This window comes from Ornithodoros turicata, chromosome 3 (assembly GCF_037126465.1).
Source record: "Ornithodoros turicata isolate Travis chromosome 3, ASM3712646v1, whole genome shotgun sequence".
Taxonomy (NCBI): domain Eukaryota; kingdom Metazoa; phylum Arthropoda; class Arachnida; order Ixodida; family Argasidae; genus Ornithodoros; species Ornithodoros turicata.
The window spans coordinates 30,118,768-30,145,802 of record NC_088203.1 but is presented as its reverse complement, the minus strand read 5'-3'; the positions used below and the strand labels follow the sequence as shown (position 1 = coordinate 30,145,802).

Here is a 27,035-nt window from a genome sequence, read left to right as displayed (position 1 = left end):
ACGGGAAATATGGGAGTGATGGATACTGTTCGCTTTGGAACTGACAAAACCGGACAGAGAAAACAGGTATTCCTTTATCTCTCACGCGCGTTAGTCAGTTAGGAGGTACCACAGCGCATTGCCATGGGTATATACATGTGCATAGAATTTAGATAACCCGCGATGCATCTGTACGTACCCTTCTCATACATTCTGTACAGTTAGTTGGAGTACTTACATCAAATACACGGACCTAAAATGTGTACCCGAAGCACTCCACTGATATACTCAAGTTTTTAAGCATTACCATACGCTGCTGTACTTCACGAGGGATCAACAGACACCCACACCACGCTGGCGCACGCCTACAACCAGCTTAAAATTGCACCTCTACTAGTGAGCACGGTCACTTACGCTGAATCAGTAACGCATTGGGAGCTCACAGGAGTCGAAGTGCGCGCCTATGAATGTTTAACCCGTAGCGATGTAAACGCACGCGCGCCCCAGCCCAAGGGAATTGGACACCGCAACCGGGGCCGCCTATATTTTTCTTAGTCATTTGACATTGCGTGCCTCTGACACCCTTATTATTAAAGACCCCAAGATATTATGCGCTGCCGTTACTGCACACTTGGGACGTGAGCTCTTTTGAAAGTAAATTACCTCTCGTTGCGGAGAAGCAGACAAATAGTGCCCCGTTCGACGCTTACAACGAAACTAGGCCAAGGAAATAGAAGAATGACAGTACCTCGGGAAATCGTGCTTCCACACAGATTTGCGTTAGAAAGCCACCAGGTCACGGAACGCCGTTCTTATTGCGGATCATTAAATGAATTATTTACTAAACTAGCATTACTATTGGAGGGTCATGCATACCAGGCCCCGAGAGCTTGAATAACAACAGTACACAAACCAGCTAAGCACAAAGGAATCGAAATTAAAGCAAACACAGAGACGGTATTAGGAGTAGAAGGCAGGACACAAACGTCGCGAATGGTTATGAATGAATGTTACGTATTTGAGGAAATTGTTTTTGTTGGTGTGGTTTTTATCTTTTTCAATCAATCAATCAATCAGTTTCAAGAGAAGGGCAGGAATCGCAAGTTATAATGGGATATTTATGAAATAGCGTAAATATAGATAATTGAATAGTGAGAAAAAATAGTTGAATCTGATGTATTATTGAGTTTGTGCATATTTGTTTTCAGTGATTACGCATATGTGCTGTGTTCCGTATATCTGCTGTATTCAGCACTTGTGTCTTTTCGCAATTTCTGTCTCAATTTACCCCACACCTATGTTTCATTGGAGCCATAGCTCCAATGGAAGCTGCCAGAATTTTTAAATAAATAAAAAATTAATAAATTATATTTGGTTGTGCAAGTTATCAAGGTTGTTATCATATACACGTACATAAAATAGCATGGTGTTATTTCGTGTTATAGTATTACTGAGCCACGCATCCGAGGAGAGATCACAGGCGCATGATAGGACATCCCATTTTTACAAAAATCCTCTTATTTCTAAAACGGAGTCTAAATGTTGCCGCCATAAATGCGCGTAAGTCTCCTCAATATGTACTGGTATTGCACCAATTTTCTTGGATGTGAAACAAACCGTTAAAAAAAAGAAGACATTGAGTACACGCTTTCTTTCTCTCAAGAGCTATAAACCGGCATATATTAAGGCGGAGGGATGTGCGACACCCTTTCATGACACCCTTAATGTGCGACACCGCCACAAAATCACTACAATCTGTAACGTTTAGGCTGTCAGGATCATGTGTACGAAATGTCTCCCACCAAAACTGCGCACATTTTACTCCAATTGATTTATTACGAAGCGGGGGCGGGGCACCACCTATGTTAAGCGAGATGCTTCTGGAAACAACACAATCGCCTTTTTCCGGCACTGCTTCATTTGTCCTACCCACAGTGTACACTCTTAAAAATGAACTTCACCGCACAGCATGCTCCTAGCCAACCATTATCTCGAATGATATCGTTATCTGACCTGATTCGCTGAAAACGGGGGGCGTACGCTTTTTTGTGACAGTTATCAACAGCATAAGTGTCACAAAAAAGGCGTACGCCTCCCGTTTTCAACAAATCCGGACAGATAACGATATCATTCGAGATTATGATTGGCTAGGAGCATGCTATGCGGTGAAACTCATTTTTAAGAGTGTAAGGTATACTGGGTGTTTCAGCGTTTCACCTAAAATGATAAAAAATTCTAACTGGCGACGTACCCGCCGGAGGATTGTGGGACATTCTGCAATTACCTTCTGGAATCTTTTGCCGCCGACATTTTGTAATTGAGGGAAATTTATTTTTGTCAATCGAACTTTAAAAATTGCCAAGTGAACCTCCCTTTTTTAAATATCAAGTCCTCCACGGATAATTGCAGACCCAACAAAAACTATGCACAGTATAGCAACAGAAATAGTCGAAAAGCAATTAGAAAGGGTTAGAGGAGGAAGTGTCCCTGCCTTCATTTGCTTTCTTTTTCATAAGGCGTCGTTTTCTTTTCTTTGTAATACGACGGTAGTCACCAGCATAGCTCTAAGCAGAGGAAAGAAAGGTAAAACAAGAAGCGGGAATAGTTCCTCCTCTCGCCGCACCTTCCACGCGCGCTGTTTCGCGACAATCAAGCAGGCGGGGCTAAAGCAACACTTTTACAATTTTTTTATTGCTATACTGTGCATGGCTTTGGTTGGGTCTGCGGTTATCCGTGGAGGACTTCATATTTCTGTAAAAAAAAACAGTGAGGTTTTCGGGCATCTTTTTAAAGTTGGATTGAAAAAAAAAATTCCCCTAAATTAAAAATTGTCCATACCTTCCTAAACGGCGGCAAAGGTTTCCAGAATGTAATTGCCGAAAGTCCCACAATCCTTCGGCGAGTACGTCGCCACTTAGAATTTTTTATAATTTTAGGTTGAACACCCAGTATAAATGGTCACACCCTGGTCCCACTTGCCGTGTTTTGGAAGAAAATAATATTATTTTTAAAGCACATGCAGCTCTATTACGTTGAAATCGACGCCATAATGCTACACGGTACAGGTGAAAGATGGAAGTCACTGAAAAGGTTAGCCAGCTGTAGGACTCGAACCCACATCTTCTCGATAACCGGTTCAGGGCTCTACCAATTGAGCCAAGCTAACACTCCCCCCCCCCCCCCAGCGACTTCCAAGGACGCGTCATCTGAAGGGACAAACCAACCTCTCTCTCTCTCACTCATCCTCCTTTCACTCTTACATTTTTCTCACTCACACACACATTCATACGACGGGATCGGCGATCCGGTCCGTCCCGTCGATGCCGTCGATCGATCCCGTCATATGAATGTGTGTATGTGTGAGAAAAATGTAAGATTGAAAGGAGGATGAGTGAGAGGGAGTGGTTGGTTTGTCCCTTCAGATGACGCGCCCTTGGAAGTCGCTGGGGAGGTGTGTTAGCTTAGCTCAATTGGTAGATCCCTGGACCGGCAATCCAGAGGATGTGGGTTCGTGTCCTACAGCTGGCTAACCTTTTCAGTGACTTCCGTCTTTCATCATTAAGTTCTTAGGCAGTTGAGGCTTTGTATGTATTTGTCCTTTCTATGTGTTCGAGCCTCAGAACATCAATTGTCTCATGTTACAGGTGTCGAGGGGGTGGTTTCCGTTCGGTACGACGTCCGCCTATTCCTTCTTTTTCTTTTTTTCAGATTGTCACGGGAACGTCGACAGTGTGCTTCATTCAAAGCTTCACAGACGCCACCATGCAGCTTTCATTCATACTTCCATTTCATGCTTCACATTTCGCGCAACAGGCTATAAGGAGTCTTTTTCGTGCCCCGGGAAAGAAAGTCAAAGTTTAGTAGTGAATTCGTGACGAAGATGACCGCTAACAGGGTGCACGACTGGCACGACAGTTTGCGAAACGTGATTATCTCGTTTTTGTAGGTATAAAGAAGTATAATATCAGTGACTGAAGAGAGGGGTGAGGCCAGTGTGTCGGGGACAGGTCGGTCGGCGCCCCGACTTCCGTGACGCAGTCTGCGGAGAGGTCGCCCACGCTAATTAGGGGTTTCTGGCGAGGACACTCGCGGATAAAAGAAAACGAAAAAAGAAAAAAAGAAAGAAGTGGGCACACGGCTGTTTTGATATATGTGGTCCATATCGACTCTTCCACAAATACGTCGATACATCGATTCCGTGGAAGCATCTGCGATCACCGAATTACGCAGTGTATCTTTTTTTTTTTTAATTATTAATATTATTATAAGCTCCGTGTTAGGACCGCGAAACAAGTGGTCAGCATGAAAAAGTATAGTGTCGATATGGAGTTATGTGTTTGCCCGCCGATTCGGCGGCAGGATACTTGGAAGCGATTCCGCCTCTTGGGCCGACTGTTTAAGGAACTCTGCGTCGGAGGAAACCCAGGGAAAAACACCGGGATAGCGCAGATGCCGCCGAGGTTCGAACACTTCCCAGTCTCGACGCGCACTATACATATAATGGCATGTTCCTGGTGTCACATCTGGAGAAAATCCAACATGTCAAGGACACGTGCACGCTTAACAAAAAATAAATAAAAGAAAAAGAAGAGAGAGCAATATGTTTGTCCTTTTTGGGACTACAGATGCATTCGCACAACCATTACTCCCAATTTCGGGACTATATTCAGGGACTATTTGCAGTGCTGAGGGGTTAAATTTTAGGCATAGGGGACTACGTTATACGTGTAATGAGGGATAACAGTAATCTACGAGACTACAAGCTGCAATTACTTCCCGATGTACTTTTTGCTCCCCTCATGGTGTAGGTCAAATCAAGACTATCGAGATCGAGATGCTTTCCTGGTTTAGTTCGTATACTTAGCAGGTGGAGGGTCTGGATTCCTAATCCTGGATAATGTTCGGCGGTGTGACAGGTAATAAACATCGGTTGATTACTTATTTACTTATTTTTGTGCCCTCGAGACCATGAGGCATTATGAGGAGACGTACATACACAGTACATATAAAATATATGCGGCGCTAAGAATTGATTGTTTAAACATGAAAGTAGCCATGTAAGCCATCCTTGAGCTCTGATATCAATGATCGATGCGATAGATCCAGGAAAGCATTTCCACTCAGACTATGTTCCAAGTAAAAAAAGTAAATAAATAAATAAAGAATCGTGAGATGACCTTGTTAAGCATGGGGCAAGTTTGCCTATATGATCGATGCGTGAGCTGTAGCGGAACAAAAAGTGAAATAAATGAGAATATAGTTGAACGCATTTCACGTGTAGCCCGTCGATGTGTTTTTATCAGAGTCGAACCCAAAACGTTTACCGGTTCAGTTCACCTTCAGGTTCGATGATAAGGGTTCAGTTCCGGTTGAACTCCGGCAGGCAACTATGATGGTTCGAACCGTTTTTCTCCAAACGGTTCGGCTCACGAACCGGTTCAGGGGTCACATGAGGGAATGAAGCATAACAGGCAGCTTAAAGCACATTTCCGTTTGTGCGGTACAGTGCTTGAAGTTGACAGGTAGGCATCGTTCAGGATTTTTGAAGATTTTGCTCGATATGAATAATAACATTAATCATGGAGCATATGGAGCTAATGGAATATGGAACTAATATGGAGCATAACCATGGATTACCAGTTTGGGTTGACTTTCACAGCACGTAGCTCATGTCGCGGTGGTGAACGTACCCACTGGGTTGTTCGAAGAATCTCGGCAGGAACATAACGGTCAACCAAGCCTGCTACATCAGCCTAAGTCAGTTAAGTCATTGAAATTATTGAGTACCAGTCAGTAAGTCGCGAATACTTTGTATTTTCTTTTCGTTCTGGTCAGCATGAGGTGGGCTGGCCCTTTACTTTGTAAGGGGGCTCGTGTAAGCTCACGCGCGCTATGTGTCAGCGATCAGTTACGCACACCCTGTATAGCTGAGGCAATATGTCACTTCATGCACGCAACCCATTGTTCCCTAACCCTTGTATACTCATGTGGTCATTACAGATTCAAGTCATTATATTTCTGACATTATCTTTCTCGTTTCTATTTCGTGACTCCAGAAAATCCAGAGCATTCCTGCAGGGCACGACTTTTTCGAACAGGAAGGCTAAGAAGGTAATAAAAAATAAATAAAAAAGAAAGAAAGAAAAAAGTAGTTTTGATGCTCAGGAACGACATGCAAAGTTTCGCCATTAGTTCCGCATGAACCGTAATTTGAACCGGTTACTAGTATTTGTTTAACGGTTCAGTTGCGGTTCGGCCAAAAATAACGGTTCGGTTCGACTCTCTCGTTTTTATTACGTTCTTCCAATATGGGTGTCTACAAGGAAAGCATATTGACACATGCTGGTCTTGTCCTTATTTCGATTGTCGTCCTCATCTTTTTGATACATTTTCTGACGCCATGATCCAGCATTAGGAGTGAATGGTGGTGGATGCTGGTGAAAGGGCTAGCCGTTGTCGGCCTCACGGAGGTGGAGCGACGTCACGACTGACGGCCTGAGGGGCATGTGCGTCCATGGCCGACTTCTAAGGGAACTGTGCCGACATACGTCTGAAAGCGTCTGAGGAAAACCCAGGAAGAACACCAGACAGCACAGCGCGCACCTGGATTCCAACCCGGGTACCTCCCAGTCTCGACGTGGCATGACCAGCACGCTAATCACTGAACCACGGGAGCTGGTATCGAGCATTAGAGGGGGGGGGGGGGGATATACGTTTATTTCGGAACGGTCAGCCATCGAGCATTAGAGCTGTCCTATAGCATATACTGTTATATATATAGCATATAAATGACATAATATACCATATAATATAATAAGAAAAATTTTATTAATTGATGAAGGTTGTCCGGAGCCTTCCATTTTAAGCTGAAAATCTCATGCTGGAATGCTGTCATTACATCATGCGATCCATATTCAGTGTCCGACATGTTCTTTTCTTTTTTTCTTTTTCGTACTCCGAAATACCTTATCACTTACGTCCGAAGCAATTTGGATATCCTTCTCTCATGCTGAAGTTGTAATGACAGCATAATCAGATTATCTCTGCAGCATTGAACATTGGCTCTCACATTGGACAGTTTTATAGAGCTCGGTTATTTGCACATTACATTATATCCTATAGCTTATAATGTTCAAATAACCAAGCTCGATAAAACTGTCCAATGTGAGAGAGAGAGAGAGAGAGAAAGAACATGTCGGACACTGAATATGGATCGCGTGATGTAATGACAGCTTCCACAATGAGATTTCCAGCTTAAAACGGAAGACTCCTGACGGCCTTCATAAATTAATAAACATTTTTCTCGACAATATGACAAAGTCGAGTGTTGTCACCTTATACTTATTAACTGTTGGGAAGTGTCAGGTTGTCTTCTTTCATTTTCTCGACGTCAAGAATTTCCTCTGAATACCTGAAACACGTTCATCAAGATGTCAATCTCCGGCGATATATTCACAGCCTTTTCTATCACTTTATATCGCTCGTTTCCTTTTAGCGAAGCCTCCTTGCTCGCCCATTATTTCGGCGTGTCGTTTTCTCTTGCAGCCATACTCTTTCATGCATGAGCATCGCGATGCAACGAAGGCTGAACGACGGACGGCAGCGACTCTGCGGGCCTCCACAGAAAGTAACTCTGCCGCCATTCGCCCTTACCTCAGAGAGAAACCGCGATGAGAACACCGATGCCGCCCGCCTTAGGCATAACCACGGGGCAACAGCGATACACCTCTGATCAGACGAAACATTCCTTATAGCTGTCTTAAGCTGAAGCCAATAAGGATACACCGTAAACCCAGTATACTAATACCCTACACTCTTAAAAATGAACTTCACCGCATAGCACGCTCTTATAGCCAACCATCATATCGAATGATATCGTTATCTGCTCTGATTTGTTGCAAACGAGAGGCGTACGCGTAGGCGGGAGGCGTTTGTTTTTTGTGACACTTATGCTGTCCATAATTGTCACAAAAAAGGTGTACGCCTCCCGTTTTCAACAAATCACAGCAGATAACGACACAATTAGATAAGATGGTTGGCAAGGAGTGTGCTATGCGGTGAAGTTGTGTTTTTAGAGTGTACACTCTTAAAAATGAACTTCACCGCATAGCATGCTCCTAGCAAACCATCATCTCGAATGATATCGTTATCTGCCCTGATTTGTTGAAAACGGGAGGCGTACGCCTTTTCTGTGACAATTATGAACAACATAAGCGTCACAAAAAAGGCGTACGCCTCCCGTTTTCAACAAATCAGGGCAGATAACGATATCATTCGAGATGACGGTTCGCTAGGAGCATGCTATGCAGTGAAGTTCATTTTTAAGAGTGTAGTGAACACGGCAAACTGAATGCATTAAACGGAGTACCAGTAACTTCACCTCCTAGCCAACCGTCATCTTGACATCGTTCTCTCCCCTGATTAATTAATTAAGTAATACATACTGTCAGTCCCTATGGGACCAAACAGGAGAGGGAATATTCACAAAGACAAGTGGGATATGCAAGTACGTACAGTATACCACACTGTGATAAAGCACTCAAAAATTCAGTGACAGTGTTACATTCAACCACAACAGAAGGCAGTGAATTCCATTTGTCTATGGTTTCTGGAAAAAAGGAGTATTTAAAACTGTCTACTCGTGCTGTTAAGGGCCTCACCATTTGTAAGTGTGTATGTCTTAAAGATCGAGACGCAAACCTAGTAATAAATTTGTCCACCTCTGTGTTTAATGACCTATTCTACCACAAAAAGAATAATTTTAGTCTGTTTGCTTTTCTACGAGCACGCAGGGGATGTAGTTCTAATTCTTGGAGCATCTCCGTGACCGAGCTTGTCCTGGAATAGCGTGACAAAATGAAACGAGCGGCAAACCTTTGTACCTTTTCTATTTTCTCTGTCAGTGTACTTGTGTGTGGATTCCATACCTCCGCTGCATACTTAAGCATGGCCTAACGTGAGACTTATAAGCAGCTAATTTGACATCTCTTGTTGCAAGCTTTAATTTACATCGCAACATCCACAAGCTTGTGCACGCCTTTTTGCATATACCATCGATATGAATGTCCCATTTTAGGTTTCTAGTAAGTGTAACGCCTAAGTATTTAAAAGATTGAACCTCATTCAGTGGGTAGCCATCGATTACATAGTGATACTTTAAAATTACTTTCTTGTTTGTAATACGCGAATAGACTGTTTTATCATGATTCATCTCCATCTGCCACACTTTGCACCAAGATGATATTTCCTGTAATGACTGACTTAAAATGTTCTGATCATTATTATTTCTTACGTGCATGTAGATTATACAGTCATCAGCATACAGCCTCATACACACTCGTGGATCAACTACAGATGGAAGATCATTGAGTCATCAGTTAAAAACAACAAAGGTCCAAGGACAGACCCCTGGGGCACACCGGATGTTACTAGATAAATTCCAGAAGCTACTCCATTGCTACTCCAAGCTACTCCAGAAGCTACTCCAAACTGTTTTCGCAGGTGTAAGTAAGATGAGATCCAAACTCTTAAAAATGAACTTCACCGCATAGCACACTCCTAGCCAACCATAACCTCGAATGATATCGTTATCTGCCCTGATTTGATGAAAACGGGAGGCGTACGCCTTTTTTGTGACACTTATGCTGTTCATAATTGTCACAAAAAAGGCGTACGCCTCCCATTTTCAACAAATCAGGGCAGATAACGATATCATTCGGGGTTATGGTGGGCTAGGAGCGTGGTATGCGGTGAAGTTCATTTTTAAGAGTGCAGGCAATAACCGCTGAATCAATTCTGGTCTGTGCAAGTTTGTGTTTTTGAGTGGGAAACCTTGTCAAATGATTTGTGTGTTCCTTGTTTTTTAGTGATGACAAATAAATAAATAAATTTCCTAAGGTCGATAAATACTACATCCGCTGGTCCACGATCCTTGAGAATGGAACTCAAATCATGAAAAGTCTCCACAAGCTGTGTTACCGTGAACACACCTTTCCTGAATCCGTGCTGTTTAGAATAGAAGTAGTTAATGCTTTCACGGTATCGACTCACATAACTGCACAATACGTGTTGCATTATTTTACACACTTGACTGGTTAGAGAAACTGGACGATAATTGGACACGTTGAACTTATTCCCGGACTTAAATACTGGGATTACTTTCGCTACTTTCTAATCATCTGTGAATAGATGGGTCGACCAACTTACACGGCTCCACTGCTGCCTTTACAATCCCGACTATGTCGTCGTGCCACGCATACCGTCTCTCGCACCGCACCTCATCTACGTCTGCAGAGTTGCATGCCATTTTGTTCTTCCTCGAGTACATTGCATCAGCCGCTATCAGCAGCTGGGTGATATACTGCGACTCCAGGGCAGCTCTCCAGTGTATAGCGAACATGGGTATTCGTGGATCACTTGCGCCTGTGGTGGTGGACATACTGGAGGAACTAAGCCGTCTTGAGATCAGCGGGCACTCTATCTACTTCCAGTGGGTTCCTGCCCACTGCGGCATCCGCGGCAATGAAGAGGCTGACGAGGCTGCAGCAGCTGCGTATCATTCCCGATCAAGCGTGCGGATTACCCTCCCCAAAGGCGTCAGGCGAACCTTCCTAAATGATGTGGTGAGGCCTCTAGCACATGCGCAATGGTCTCGAGACGTTCTATCAAGAGTTCTGATGCGTGAAGTGGACCCTGACTTTGGCTTCACCATGCCTTCTCGTGTGCCTCGCCATTTTGCGTCGCTGATACACAGGCTTCGTCTTGGGGTTGCATTCACCCCCCATTTCAAGCATCTGATCGGCCGCTCTGACTCGATGCTCTGCTCTCGTTGTGCTGTTTTGGCGGACACCAAGCATGTGCTCCTCGACTGCCATCTATACACCTCCCAAAGAGCAGCTCTACAGTGTCGCCTGCAGTCGATCACGGCCGCACCACTCACATTGGCAACCATTCTCGGCCCTGGGTCTAACCAGACTGACCATCGTCAAGTTCTTGAGTATTTCAAGATTTTTCTCCGGGACACTGGTCTCCTCTCTACCCTATGATCTGCCTGCGTACCTGTGTGCTGTGTGTGTATTTTTGTGTGCTGTGGTTTTGCCTACCGTTCTGATGTCATACTGACTCCACTGACTATCCCTATTTAGCATCGTTCATCACCTCATCATCAGGACACATCACATCCTGCCCCATTGTGCCTTGGGGTAGTGGGCCGCACACTCTTAAAAATGAACTTCACCACATAGCACGCTCCTAGCCAACCACCATCCCGAATGACAACGTTCTCGTCCCTGATTTGTTGAAAACGGGAGGTGGAGCCTATTTCGTGCCGTGCATAATGGCACAAAAAAGGCTCCTCCTCCAGTTTTCAACAAATCTAGAGCGAGAACGTTGTCATTCGGGGTGATGGTTGGCTAGGAGCGTGCTATGTGGTGAAGTTCATTTTTAAGAGTGCACCTTAAGTGGCGAATTTCCCCATTCATTATCATTAACTTATTTGTTGTTTGTTGTTGTTCTAATCATCTGGAACAGATCCCAAGCTTAAAGACTTATTGTGGATGACGAACAAAATGTGAGAAACCCGTTCCGCATATCTTTTCAGAAAAGCATTGGGAATTTCGTCAGGTCCTGACGCTTTTTTCTCATTCAAAGCTAACAATTGGGGGGGGGGATATGTTTAATAGTGAAAAAGAAAACGGAAATGTCAGCCAGGCTATTGCCAGCTTGCTATTCCGAGAGAGAAAAGAACTGCGAATAAACAAAAGAAATAAAAGAAAGGAAAAGATGACAGAAAAACTGGCACGCAGTGCAGTGCAGCACAGGCACAAAGGAAAGTTCGAAGAACGTCCAGTCAGAGGGCAGACGCAAGGCCAGAGTCATTTAAGAAGCGGAGCAGGGCTGTGGTTATGGCCCACTGAGTAGGCCGAGGGACGGGACCGAGGAGGGTGGCCATGGACAGTGTGTTGTAGCCCAGCTGTATTAGACGGCGATGGAGGGCTTGCCGTTGCGGGATGTGCTGCTGGCAGTGCAGAAGACAATGAGCAATGTCGCCCACCTCGCCACAGCTGGAACACAAGGGGGAGCTGGATTGGCCCATTTTGTACAGGAGCAATGGGGTGCGGGCAACGTTGAGACGGAGGCGGTGCAGCAATGATTCGTCCTGACGACTGCAGCGACACGCAATGAAAAAGCTAACCCAGGGGTCGATGGACTGCACGTGACTGTTGTAGGCGACGGCTTGTGATCTAAATGCTTGGGCACGGGTTGCACACCGACGGCGAATAGCTAAATGGCAAGCCGAAAGTGTAAGTGGTGGACGTGCAGTGGCAGGAGTAACAGCTGCGGCGGCTCGTCTAGCAGCCGCGTCTGCGCGTGTGTTACCGGTCAGGCCCACATGACCGGGCACCCACTGAAGGGACAAAGCATGACCATTGGCACGGAGTCCGTTATACCTCTGAATGATCAAGCTGGGTATACCCTGTATGAGGTTGGAGCGGGCCGACATCAAGCGGAGGAGAGACGCCTTGCTGTCTGTGAGGATGACCCATTTCCCAGGTGGCAAGTCAGTTATATATTCTAGGGCAGTAAGAATGGCGAACAGTTCAGCCTCGGTGGACGACATGGGGTAGGGCAGTTTGTAGACCTGTTCATGGTCTGTATCGGCAACGTAAAAGGCCACGCCCGCTGCGTCAGACATTACGGAAGCATCGGTGAAGATTTGTCGGCAATGGGGATGGGTAGAGGTGAGATGGACCAAAGCGAGTTGTTGGGCTACCACAGGGCTGATTGCCTGTTTTCGGGGAAAGTCTGGTATAGTGGCGTGAATGGGAGGCCGTTTTAAGGTCCACATTGCTGGCGCAAAGGTAGTGGCAGGTGTCGAGGACGGGAGACAGTCTCGTAAGCGGGCAACTGCTTTTGCAAAAGCGGATGCAGGGCAGCTCACAGCAGTGCGGCGAAGAGGATGAGAGGGTTGCGTCAGGCAGCGGGCGTAGACGCGAAGGGTGGCTGAGTCCCGCAGAATGGGTATAGGGTGCTCATGAGCTTCGGCGAGTACGGAATATGTCTCCGTTGTTCGAGGGACATCAAGGCAAACACGGAGACTGCGGGCTTGGAGGTTCAGGAGCTCCTGCTCTCGTGTGTAGCTGAGGTCATGAAGGTTCGGGAGGCTGTATCGCAGTGTGCCCAAAACAAGAGCCGTATGAACTCGGTGGAGGTCCTGGCAACACGGGCCCCAGGACGCACATGCGATACGTTTGAGGACATTGACCTGGCTGGAGACTTTCGTGGCAAGCGCCTTCACGTGAGATGACCATGTGAGGCCTTGGTCGATTGTGAAGCCCAGATAGCGGCAGGTTTTCACAAAGGTTAAGGGCGAACCGTCGATGAAGAGTGGGTATTTGTGGAACGATCTCCGCGAAAAGGCCACGGCGACAGTTTTGGCGGGTGAGATGGCTAGGCCGCGGTCGGCAAGATAGTTGGAGATTGTGTTCAAGGAGCGTTGTAGACGGCGTTGAATCACATCACGACGAAGAGCAGAGGTCCAAATACAAATGTCATCTGCATAGATTGTGATGTGGGTGTGGCTGGGCAGCTGTGCAGGGAGGGAGGCCATAATGATGTTGAACAGGAGGGGGCTGAGTACGCTTCCCTGCGGGACGCCTCGGTGAACGGGATACAAGGTGGTATCTCCGTCAGCAGTGCGGACAAAGAGGCAGCGGCCTGTGAGGAAGTCCCGTATCCATGATAGGGGGCATACCCCTACGTTAGCGTCCTGGAGAGCCGTAAGGATTGCATTGTGTTGGACACTGTCATAGGCTTTCTTGATATCCAGGAAAACAGCAGCGGTCAGGAAGCCGTCTGCGCGAGCCTGCTGCGTCTCACTGACCAGAGCAATGACACTATCGAGTGACGAACGGCCTGAGCGAAAGCCCATCATTGTTTCCGGGAAGAAACGAGCACTCTCAAGGTGCCAGATGAGACGGGTGAAAATCATTCGTTCCAGAGTTTTACCCACGCAGCTTGTAAGGGCTATCGGGCGGAAGGAGTCGAGGTGATGGGGCGACTGGCCGGGTTTGAGCAAGGGGACAACCATCGCCAATTTCCATTCCTCGGGTATTCGCCCCTGCTGCCAACTGTCAGTGAAGAATCGTAAGAGGTGCTGCTTCCCCATATGCGGAAGGTGCTGGAGCGCCTTGTACGAGATCTGGTCTGCACCTGGGGAGGTATGTTGGGGCGAGGCACATAGGGCAGAGTCTAACTCCTCTAGTGTAAAGGGTAAGTCCAGGACTGTGTTGCTGGTAGATGACATCGGAGTAGTAGCAGTTTGAGTTGAAGCAGGCAGGGCGGTGAGGCGGGCACAAAAGTCCTCTGCAACGTCAATTTCGGTGCGTGATGTGGCCAGAGACAAGGAGCGGAACGGGTGGCGTTGCGCTACGGGTGTCGAAAGGCCTTTAAGCACACCCCAAATACGAGACAGAGGTGTGCGGGGCGATAGGGACGATGCAAAGTTACGCCAACGGTCCCGTGTGAGTTTCTGGAGGCGTCGCTGAACAGCCTTCTGAATCCGTCTCGCAGCCTGCCGGTCATGGGGTAGGAGGGTGCGCCGTGCTCGCCGTTCTGCGCGTCGCCGGAGTGCACGGAGCCGCTCGTATTCCGCGTCTGTAGCGGAAAACTGAAGCGGGACGCGGTGCACTGTGGTTGCTTCCACGGTGGTTAACAATTGGGAAAGTATACCCTGCCTTTGAATTAGACCAATTTCTGCACTCTTAAAAATGAACGACATCGCGTAGCACGCTCCTAGCCAACTACCATCTCGAATGATATCGTGAAAATATCGTGAAAACAGGAGGCGTACGCCTTTTTTGTGACACTTATGCTATTCATAATTGCCACAGAAAAGGCGTACGCCTCTCGTTTTCAACAAATCAGGGCAGATAACGATATCGTTTGACATGATGGTGGGTTAGGAGCGTGCTATGCGGTGAAGTTCATTTTTAAGCATGTGATTCTGTGGCTAATTCCTGGGACACGACCAACGTGTTCGAGGTGTACATAGACACAAAACAATTATTAAACGCGTTAGCGATTTCCCTATTGTCCGTTACCAGTACACCTTCATGCTGAATTTCAGCAGTCGCAGGAATAACAAGTTCAGGTCCTGCATTCAACAGCTAAAGCCTGACCTGCCACGTTTTCAAGTTGAACCCCAGGCGCGTTCAACTCCACCTTGGACCCTCCCTCTGCCATCTGCTTCACTATCCGTTCCCGGGCTGCAGAGAAAGGATGATGTCGCTGCAGGTGTGTCCAAGGCGCTCACACTGGATATGATGAGCGAGCTGTATGCAGGCTTTACTCCTGTTTTTACGGATGGCCCGTCCACAAAAGCCAGCTCTATGCATGCGCCTATATTATTCCGTCCGAAGACATAACTGGTATCTTCCGTCTCTCGCATCTTCGTCGTCAAAATGTACTGAGCTACATGCTTTGCTCTTTGCCATGCGCAAGATCCTGCAGTGTTCAGCTCGGCCATGGGTCTTCTACACAGACTCGAAAGCTGCTATCCAATGCCTCGCAACAATGGGCATTCGAAGTCCTCTCATGTCCATTGTTGCTGACGTGCTTGAAACTTACAAGGAGCTGCTGGACCTGCGCCACTGCATAGTATTACAGTGGGTACCTGGTCATGTCGGCGTACCCTGCAATGAAGAGGCCGACAGGGCGGCCTTGCGGGTCATCATATAGCTTCAGCCCACTCTATCATCTTGCCCAAAGGTGATCGTCAGGCCCTCGCCCATGCTCTCTCTGCAGACAAGACAAGATCACAGTGGCTGCATGACATTACACCCTACTCTCTGCTCCACGCAGTGGATCCTTCTCTTGCACTGTCGCTTCCTCATCGCCTTCCGCGACACTACGCATCCCTTCTTCACCGCATGCGGCTGAATGTTGCATTTACACCAGTTATGAGGCACGTCTTGGCCGTGCGCCCTCGGACCTTTGTGCAGCATGCAATGTGCGTGCAGACCTGCACCACCTACTTATGGACTGCCCGGACTACCAGCGGGAGCGGGAGATCTTGCAGCACGAACTGCATGCGATCGACCATCGCCCGTTTACCATAGGCAAGGTGCTGGGCCCATGGTTCAGTTCAACACGCTTGACACCCCTACATATGCAGCCCGCTCTACCGAGGGCAACACTTCCCACCTACTCCTCCACTGTCGCCTGTTCGCCGCTCCCCGTGCCACTCTGATGGAGCGGCTAGCTGCCCTAGGGCTCAGGGAGGTCACGCTGGCAACGCTACTGGGCCCTCTGCAACGCCCCATTCAGTGGCGCGTCGGAAGGGAACTCGTACGCTTCCTTACCGACACAGGGCTCGCGCTGAGCCTGTGACTGCGCCTCTTCTTTCGCTCTTTCCGATTCGTCTTTATTTTTTCTTCTTTCTCTTTATTTTTCCCTTTCTCCCTTTTCCTTTTTGTAAGTGGGAATAGCAAGTCGGCTGCTGGGGCCAGGCTAACCTTTCCCCTCTTTCGTTTTTTTTTTTTTTGTTTTGCAATAAACCTATATCCCCCCCCCCCCCATGGTTCAGTCCCGCTCATACACGCCAAGGTCTGCGTCACCTTTGGGATTTCCTGTCATCAACAGGCCTGTCCACGCTGTTTTGATTACCGGACCCCTTATCATCTCCATCATCATCTCTCATCACGTACAAGTGGCACTGGGGCATCGCCCAGCCTGCTGGCCGGCACCAGCCCCATCTCATCATCGTATCTCTATGTGTGTGTGTGCTCAATTTCAGTTATTTCAGTATTATTCTGTTCATAAAATATGTTCTTTAAAATATCTCCAGAACTTGTGCGGGTTATTTTTCATACTGTTTTGAAGGCCCTGTACATAATGGCTTTTAGCTTCTCGAAGTTATAACTTCTTGATTTGACTTTCCTGATTTCTGGAACACAGGGGGCGTACGCCTCGTCTGTCCAATTATGTCCAGCATAATTGTCACAAAAAAAGACGTACGCCTTCTGTTATCAAAAAATCAGAGGAGAGGATGATGTCATTCGAGATGGATGGCTGGTTAGAAGGTGAAGTTACTGCTAATCCGTTTAATGCATTAAGTTTGCCGTGTGGCTAGGGTATTATTTCTTTTCTCTCTCCCAGAATGTTTTCTCTAATTTTACACCTTCTTTCTGTGTGGGAGCCGTCTTCGCCAGCCATATCGTTTATTACAGAACCCATACGCAATCAAGTGAGGCGGTCCGACTTTCCAAGGCGAACACATTGTCTGGGCGTTCCAACGAACTGCAAAATTAATCGAGTGGCGCATCATCGGAGAAAGGCACCAGGAAGACCCCGTCAGACAGAAAGTGACCGCCTACGCCGCCCCACCGGGAAAAGGTCACGATCTTCCGCCTTCCGACTTGGTTCGGCGGCAGCGGCGGCGGCAAGTCGGTGGTTGACGCCCGGCGCCGCCGGATGGTGGGGCTCGCTTGAGGGTGGATAGCACCTGCACAGCTGTTGCACGGAGTGACTTTGGCTGTCGGAACACACTTTAACGCAGCTGGAGTTGATTGCGCGATAACATCTATGTTTTTGCACAGGTGCACGGAGGAACACGTATACTGGTGGTTTACAAATAGATGATGTCGCTGATAAATTTGATAGACGCTGATAAAAACCAATCGTGTGGTAGCGAATGTAAGCTCGTAATATCTTGCACGATTCTGCATGAGCAATGCAGACGGCTGAAATCGTACGGAAGCTTTGACGTCTCTCGTTCGCAAAAACATTCAAAAGCAGCTGAATCACGCATTACGTCTACCGGGCTACGTCCAATTCAAATCACCTGTCTTTTCGCTCTCCCTCTCTTTCTGATGTCTACAAAGAAGGTGAGGCTGTGCGAATATTCCGATTTTGCAAAGTACCGAAATGAATAATTGTGCATTTGGTTCGAATTCCGTATCCAATAGTGAAATTCTATCCTAGTTGCAAATCTATCGAGCGGTTTTTTCAAACCGAATGTACATATTGGAATGTGGGTCCAAAGCGGCACCCATAAACCCGAAAACGCCACAAGTGGAGGTAGACAACAAAGTGAGTTCCGCTTCATGCGAAGATCCGTGGGCGTACCGTAATTTTCGGTGTGTAGCAGGTATCATGTATAACACGCACCCGTTGATTTCAACGGGAGTTTGACCCGACATGACGCTGCGTGTTGTTCAGGGTCACTGGCAGTCCTACACTCTTAAAAATGAACTTCACCGCATAGCACGCTCCTAGCCAACCATAATCTCGAATGATATCGTTATCTGCCCTGATTTGTTGAAAACGGTAGGCGTACGCCTTTTTTGTGACACTTATGCTGCTCATAATTGTCACAAAAAAGGCGTACGCCTACCGTTTTCAACAAATCAGGGCAGATAACGATATCATTCGAGATTATGGTTGGCTAGGAGCGTGCTATGCGGTGAAGTTCATTTTTAAGAGTGTATGCGGAAATGTATCGATGCATAGCACGCTCTCATAGATAACACGCACAGCCTATTTTTGAAACTTCTTTTCGTGTATAACTCGCGCGTTGTGTACACTGAAAATCACGGTATATCGGTAGTGCACTTGACCGCGGTGACCTACAACCACATGCATGTTGCACGTCCGTAACATATACCTGGACAAAACTCGTTCATGAGCATACCACTCATGCTCCATGTGGCGATTAAGCCGAGCAAGAGTGAGCAAATTAGCAAACGGAGTGAGTGAGCATGATGAGTCAGCTGGATTTACAAGCACCTCCGACCCGTATAGATATGCTTCATACGTATCCAGGGATGGGCGCGGTGGAGGGATATGTTTCCTTCCTTCCCTTCCTTTCACTCACTATTCACCGTTGCTGAAACCATCATAGCTTGCCATGAAGCTTTGTTTCTCTGAGGAACCTAAGTAGCAGTGCGGTCAACTTCGTATTTGTCTCGGATATTTATCTGTACACTTGGGTTCCCAAATGGCTTTTATTCGCGCAGAGCTACTAAAAAGCCGCTTACTTAACCCCACCTACTCTCGCGACAGCGGATGTGGTACCACTCTGTAACAGACAGCATTCGCTGCCATCACTGTAACATGTTGCGAACAAGTCACCACCGATGCATGATCATCGCCAACGACACGCATTATGACGCATCGTATACGATACGCAACCAGTGAACGCAACGTGGACCCGAATAATAGCCACTTCTCGTCGTAGAACAATATCCCGTTCCACATCAGAGAGCATTCTCCGTCGTTATGGGAGAACAACACAGCGCTATATGCAGCATCGACAGGGCGCCTATATAGCAGCGGACGACTTCAAAAGAAGACACCATTAAAGTGAACGCAGCCATTCACTCGATGACCGTATAGCATCAATCCGACACGGATGACCCGGCCACTGGTCACCCCGCTGTGCGGGGTGTAGGACGGGATAAATACCTGCCGTGCCGCCGGAGTAGGACTTGCGCAAACCGTCTACTCCGAGAATAGAAGCCACATCCTTCCCACTGGCGCTACCAATTTCCATGCAAATTTGCGTCGACAATTACGGGACTCGTGTTCGTCCACTTCTTTCGTGTCTTTCTGTCTTTCTGTTCGAGCCGGCGCACTGCTATGAATGGAAAGGCTGGAGCGCTCCCTTTGATCTGCGCTTCGTGTTTAAAATTCTCTACAGCAGGCACGAAGGTGTATAAAGCAATCGAAAGGAAAGATGAGATGAGGTTGATGGAGGTTGTGTGCGGGTGTAACTTCTGTGCGAGATCTTCAGGGGGAGTGATATGGAGAAGAAAGGTTAGGTGTTGCTATTCCTTCAATCGATCTTCAGCGGATCTTGGTTTGCGTAGAAACGTCTTCAAATTCGCGCGGAATGAAACGCGGATATACAGGGGGATATCCCGCCATGGATGTCTGCACCACTATATCCGCAACTAAGCAAGTCGTAGGCGAGTGTTTTTAGTGAATCCGAAATAAGCGTGTCTAATAACCGTAACGTCCATTCTGATGCGCACGTAAATATCATTAACAGTGATGGTAATTGCTATTATTATACTGACTATACAATGTAACAATATTCTAACTATTCGACGACTGTGAATGACAATGACGTGGGACGTACGCCTTTTTGGAACAATTATCAAAACTGCATAAGTTCCCCCTCCCCCCCAAAAAAGGCGTACGCCTCTCGTTTTCAACCAATCAGGAGGGAACAAAGATCGCGCTATGTGGAGAAGCTCTGTTTTAGCTTTTTCTTAATAAACATATCCCCCCCCCCCGCCTCTGTTTTAGGAGTTTAAACAGCTTGTGCGCTCCAAGATAAAAACGTTTCTCACGTAACACGTGCACTTTGTATATTCTTTCATAACGAATGTAACGATTGTGGATGTGCCTGCTGGCCGGCATCAGCCCCATCTCATCATGGTCTCTATATGTGTGTGATTGTGTGGATACAATGACTAGCTGTGCGCATGCAAATACACCTATTTTGAGAAGCCCAATTCTGGATGCGGTTGATCCTATAATCGTCCATAATCCATTAGAGTGTACTGATCGTACACTCTAATGATACACTGTTGATTTGGTGAAAACGAGGGGCGTACACTCTTAGAAATTAACTTTACCGCATAGCCCGCTCCTAGCCAACGACCATCTGGAATGATATCGTTATCTGTCCTGATTTGTTGAAAATGGGAGGCGTACGCCTTCCGTATTCAACAAATCAGGGCAGATAACGATATCATTCCAGATGATGGCTGGCTAAGAGCGTGCTATGGTGGTGAAGCTGATTTCTAAGAGTGTACGTCTTTTCGGGACAATTACGCAGTTATGTTTAGGTTCCCGAAAAGGCGTACGCCCGGCGCCTTCCACAAGTCAAAAGTGACAAAGGTATCATTCTGTGCAATGGCCTTCAGCGTGTCATGCGGTGAAGTTCTGTCTTTAGAGAGAAGCAGGCGGATACCGTAATTAATTCGTGAAGTTTGAACGTGCCCAATAAGTATGTAGTAACGTGGCAGTGATGAGCTCACATTTGTGGACCTCAACACTGGAGGGGGCACTGGGATGACACCCAGGCTATAAACTATGCTCGTTCACAACTTCTTAAGTACGTTGCTAATGAGATGAGCTGTTACTATTATAAACTATTTTTAACTGTTAAAAGCTATTTAACGGAACGTCTCCTTCTTAGAGTTCGCTGACATATGCTTTCTTTTTTCTTTTTTTTCACCATGCAGGTCTATCGCTCAACATAGGCCACCGTCGGAAGCACGACGCCAAGATACAACGTATAAGTGTGAGCTTTTGATACAGTGATCGGACGTTCTAAAAGCAGAACCGTGCAACAGACCACCGGCCAACTCGTTTCTTTTTTTTTTTTTTATCACTCTTAAACCAAAACTTCACCGCATAGCACATTCTTAGTCAACCGTTCTCTCCAATGATTTGTTGAAAACGAGGGCGTACACCATTTTGGTGACAATTATGAACTGCATAAGTGTCACAAAGAAGGCGTACGCCTCCCGTTTCCAACAAATCAGGGAAGAGAACGATGCCATTTGAGATAGGAGCGTGCTATGCGGTGAAGTTCATTTTTAGGAGTGCTTATAATAGTTCCTCGTCTCCTTGTAGCACTTTGCATGAAGGTGTGTCTTTACAAGCAGAGCGCGTTACAGGAATATGTGATCCCGAACGAACGAGAGGATAAAGCAACGATACAATACTTGCCCCGAAACTCTTATGTGATGAAGGTTTACAGAGGCCATATTTGAACACAACCCCTTATAATGTCGGACGCGCGGAGTCCGTGCGTGGAAATTGCTCGGTATAAGAAACCACACAACCACCGTCTGTACTTTTAAACTGCTTTAATTTAATTAATTTTGTTCACTCCAGCTTTCTTACTCTCTGACTAGCTACTCAAGAGTTTCATCGCCCCTGGCGGTGAAACTCCCCGTTCATCAACTCCAAAAGAAGTTGTTGTTGTTGTTAACACCTTGCAATTGCCCGAAACCACTTAAACACTTAAAAACAACAACAACCACTACATCAGTGTTTCTCAAACTGTGGGTCACGAACCAAAATGGGTCATGAGTCTTTTTCTGGGGGTCATGGAGGGTCCAACTACTCTATGTGCATTCTGCTCGTGAATTTTATTTTATTTGCATATACTGCAACCTCACTAGAGGCTATTGCAGGAGTGCATAAAAAAAAAAAAAACGATCTACAGGCAGTTCGCTAACAGTGCCGTCCAAAGTGTTCCAGATGGTGACACAACACGAAAAAAAAAAAAAAAACTATACTTGAAGCAGTCTACACGATATGAAAACTGAGTAAGATTTATTTATTTATATATTTTTACATAATTCAATTATATATATATTTATATATTTATTTAGTAAGATGATGAGCACTTCTGAGAGAGGACGCTCCGGCATAAGAAAGGTATTTATCAAAAGGAATCTTCAGTTTGTTGTTAATGATCGCGTGAAAAGTCCTAAGAGAGAGGGCTCGGCGCCTGGCTTTAAGTGGTCTGAGACCAAGATCGTGAAGCGCTGTACTAGGCGAAAACAAAGGGTCGTACCTCGCCAAGATAAATCTGACTGCCTTACTCTGGACCTGCTCGAGCTTTTCTATATCGGAATTGCGGTAAGGGTTCCAGGCTTCGCAAGCATACTCCAGAACTGGACGTACCAGAGTTTTGTACATTTGTTTTCAGTCTCTCTCAACAATGCTTTTTTAAAGAGTCATATTCCGGGTGTTTCAGTAAAATCATCGGGCTAAATAATTCGCGAACGGGTGCACCCATCGAAGAACTTTCCTTTTTACAAGTATCTGTCCGATACCACCTACAAGTTACGCACCGTGTGAATGAGTGGGATGCGCTCATTATTTACATAAAAATTCAAATTAGTTTCCTGAAAAAATGTAACCTCTGAAGCAGGGCGCCGTAGACATTAAAATGGGTACTACCCCTTTTAGGACTTTAAGTGGACACCTCTTATAGAAAAATCTGTCCCCGAAACCGGTGATCTATTGGTTTCAGTTTACATATTTTTGTCGCGGCTGGTCGCGAAGAAGCGTAAAAGGACGTTATTCATTGGTGTAAGGACGTAACCCATTGGTGGATAAGGGAGCGGAAGAGCGTTCTTTTCCTGAGCGAAACTCATTTGAATTTTTATTTAAATAATGAGCGCCTCCCTCTCACTCACAGGGTGCGCAGCTTGTAGGCGGTATCAGACAGACACGTGTAAAAAAGAAAGTTCTTCGATTTGTGCACCGGTTCGCGAATTATTTAGCCCGGTGATTTGACTGAAACACTCGATATATATATATATATATATACATATATGGAAGCCGATGCATTGTTTACGATCTTCCTGATGACATACAAGAGCAGTTCTTGGAACTCATCAACAACACTGCAGTCAAAGAAGAGTTCCAGGAATAACAACGGTTCAGCAACTCTAATTGCTGGGCCAAAATGCTTTCCGCTTGCCCCAAGACCAGCCCCAAATTGGCCCTGAATTATTCTTCCTTTCTCATCAACTTCAGTCTGCGAAAGTGGTTTTTCGGCTCTCCTACACTCTTAAAAATGAACTTCACCGCATAGCACGCTCCTATCCAACCATTATCTCGAATGATATCGTTATCTGCCCTGATTTGTTGAAAACGGGAGGCGTACGCCTTTTTTGTGACACTTATGCTGTTTATAATGGTCACAAAAAAGGCGTACGCCTTCCGTTTTCAGGAAATCAGGGCAGATAACGATATCATTCGAGATAATGGTTGGCTAGGAGCGTGCTATGCGGTGAAGTTCATTTTTAAGAGTGTAGTAATCAAATCAAACTCCAGAAACAGGTTGGATGCTGAAGCAGACACGTCATGTGTCTTGAACCACACAGACTCATGTACTGATTTGCTTGTATCAAGAAATCAAATACATCCTTCTCATTAAAATACACGATTAAATCGAACGTAGTTAAAAAACATTAATAATTTATTATTGATTAATTGATTGATTTGATATATTTTTAATAATTTATTTATTTGTTCTCGTTGTTATTAATAATATTAATAATCTCTGGTATCTCTCTCTTTCTCTGTTGCGGTTAACGTCTTTTAAATAAATTAAAATGTAAATGTATCTGCGTCGTCGAAAAAGTAAATAATGTCATGGGTCACGGTAGATTTGGTACTACTAAGAGGGGTCACGTACTGGAAAAGTTTGAGAAACACTGAACTATGTATTCTGCAGAGCCGCCGATATTTCGAACGGAGACTGTTCCTCTTCTTCCCACTACCCACTACTTCATTGCCACTACTCTACACTCTACTACTTTCTACACTAGTACTCTCACTGCTTCTTCTGCACTACGTAGTAGCATCACTGAGCATCACTGGTCATTGCATTACATCCACCTGCTGAGCAGTGCCAGTACGCGTACAGCGTGACTGTTATGTACTGACGGGGCACCCACCATTATTTCCAAAGACCTACAGGTTATTATTAATAATTCCAATCCAAAGGCACCCAATGCCGTAGGCGTACTAGAACTGCCCACTCCTCGTAATTTTGAAGACAAGGAACTCTGAAGTTGGGTGGTGGTCATTCATGTTCCGCAAAGGCTATTGCGCCAGTTTCTTACGTCGCGTATCAAGGGGCACTGACAGACTGTCTCATTGTGTTTCCTGTCTGCGTCAAGCGGAAGGGAAGAGAGAGACAGTTGTGTCAGTTTGAATGATAATTACCACCAAAAAGGTATACACCTCTCTCTGTCTTCGAATCAGAAGCAGCACCCCTATCATCTGTGGAAATGTTTGGCGCACAACGTGTTATGCGGTAAAGTCCTGTTTTTATTGTGTATAGGCGAAGGGAGGTGATACGGTGCTGGTGATGCGTGTAACGGAGCATCTATATGACGTGAACCGATCAAAGAGAAGCATAATTAGACGTCTGCGTGACGGAGGGAGAGATATACAAGGGTGTTCTGCGTGCATCCCCCCTCCCACCCAGATTAAACAGTTCTTATCGGACCAGTACAAACAGCGTGTGTAGAACAAACATATATTACACAAACGGAAGTGCTATAGGGAGGGGACAGTAAATGCTCCTGAAAATGAAGTGTCGTGCAGTTATTTTTTCTGCGCATAATGCTGTGACGAACAGTTTCTGTACGACAAAATAGAAGAAAGAACACTGTACGCTGTTGTAAATAGGTATACCGCGACAGGGGTATGGCCGGCTGCACCCCAACTAAAGCAAACTCAGAACATCACCGCGTACACTGTAAAAGCAGAATTTCACGGCATAACACGCTGTGCGGCAACCATTGCCACGGATGATAGGGTTATCCCTTCTTATTCGAGGAGAGAGGGGGCGTACGCCTTTTTACGACAAGTATCATATATCCAAATGCCATAAAAAGGCGTAGCGCCCCCTCTCTTTTTTTTCTTCAGAACCGATGATCCAATCATTCGTGGCAATCGTTGGCGCACAACCGTGCTATGCGGCGAAGTTCTTTTTCTTTTTTTCTTTTTAGTTGAGTACGCTCCTAGCCTATAGTCACCATCCACGTAATATTGTTTATTAACTTGATTTGTTGAAAACGGGAGGCGTACGCCTTTTTGTGACGCAGTTACGTTAATTGCCACAAAAAGACGTACGCCTCGCGCCTTCGACAAATTAAGGGTGACAACCATAAGCGTGCTATGCGGTGAAGTTATGTTCCGTGTATATTGCGCGCGTTATTGTTCGGAACTCCTCGAAACGCCGCAAAGTACGGATCCACGCAATTGATGAAGATGCAGCCCTTCGTAGACAGTTTTGGATCTTTTCAAAGCGACGAAGCTTCCAAAATGTTATGACGCGCGCCAGGAGTTCCAATGCGGTGAACGCTTATAACCAGATTCCCTCGTGATGTGCTCTCAAGCACGATTTACTGAACCAAGATTAGTGGCTAAAAGGGTATTCGCTCATATCAGCCCAAGATGGTAGAAAGAGGTACCCAGAGTTAATTGGCGAAATTTCAAATAGATCGCACGCAGCATGCCCGAGGTTTTGTACGTTTCATAAAACTTTGTCTCAGTATTGTGCTGCTGTCACAGCCAAACTCATCCCGCAAAAACCTCTACAAGTTTTTTTTCTTTTTCGATTTTTTTATTCGCTTGCGCGTGCTTGACGGCGCAAGACCTCCGAAATATGTTGCTCGTCCACTCGCGCAATGTAACATGTTCCCTCATGAGACTGGAAAACGTAAAACATTTCACATAACGCCCAGAACCAGGGAGCCGCCAGTATGGTCTTGTAAGTAAATGGTCAATTACAGTCAATGGCCAAGCATCGACGCTTTTTACCTCTGTGGAGTGAGGAAACAATCGTGCGGTTTGAACTCCGGGCCCTGGCTATGAAATGTACACACAAGCAACCTACCTTAGCGACGTCGAACGTCCGTCTCGTCGGAAACCACCCGTTACATCATTATCTTGATCTGTGACATCTACTCCCGTGCAACATCAAACACAAACAAGCCGGCATAACGCCGTAAACCTTCGCCGAACACCCACTGCCACAAGCGCTCATGCGCTTTGTAATGGCCTCCGCGCAGCGTCGCGCGCATTCTGCGCAACCGCGAGGACACAACGCGACCTCTATCGGAAAGCGAGCAAACCTCCTGTTGGCGTCTGCTGCCAAGATCGATTCGCCGTGTGAGCGGTTGTATGCCGCGACTAAGCTGAGAAATGATGATGATAAATGAAAAACCGACAACAACAACACAACCGAGCATCCATACTGCCCCTAACGTCCGCGATTGGAGAGATAAGACGAAGACGAATAATTCTCTAGCGTATACGCCGCGGTCGTATGGTCGGTTGTTCTACCCGGAGGTCGACAAAGCTCACTCACGATCGCGCTCAACTCGGCTAGGCTAGAGCGTGAGAGAGCTAGCCGAGAGCTCAGCGGGGCAGTAAGTGAGAGCATGAGAGTGAGCGAGCAAAGACGGTGTGTGAGCGTGAGCGAGCTGAGATGAGAACTGGGC

General features: G+C 46.3%; 1 protein-coding gene across 2 annotated transcripts in view; it reads right to left on the bottom strand.

Moving 5' to 3' along the window:
- The window catches only part of LOC135388363 (uncharacterized), a 117,813-nt gene extending 91,233 nt beyond the window's left edge, over positions 1-26,580 (bottom strand). For both annotated transcript variants that reach the window (XM_064617881.1, XM_064617882.1), the window contains exon 1: positions 26,429-26,580. The gene's annotated coding sequence lies outside the window, so the exon portion shown is untranslated. The remainder of the gene's footprint in view (positions 1-26,428) is intronic.
- Between the last annotated feature and the right edge of the window lie 455 nt (positions 26,581-27,035).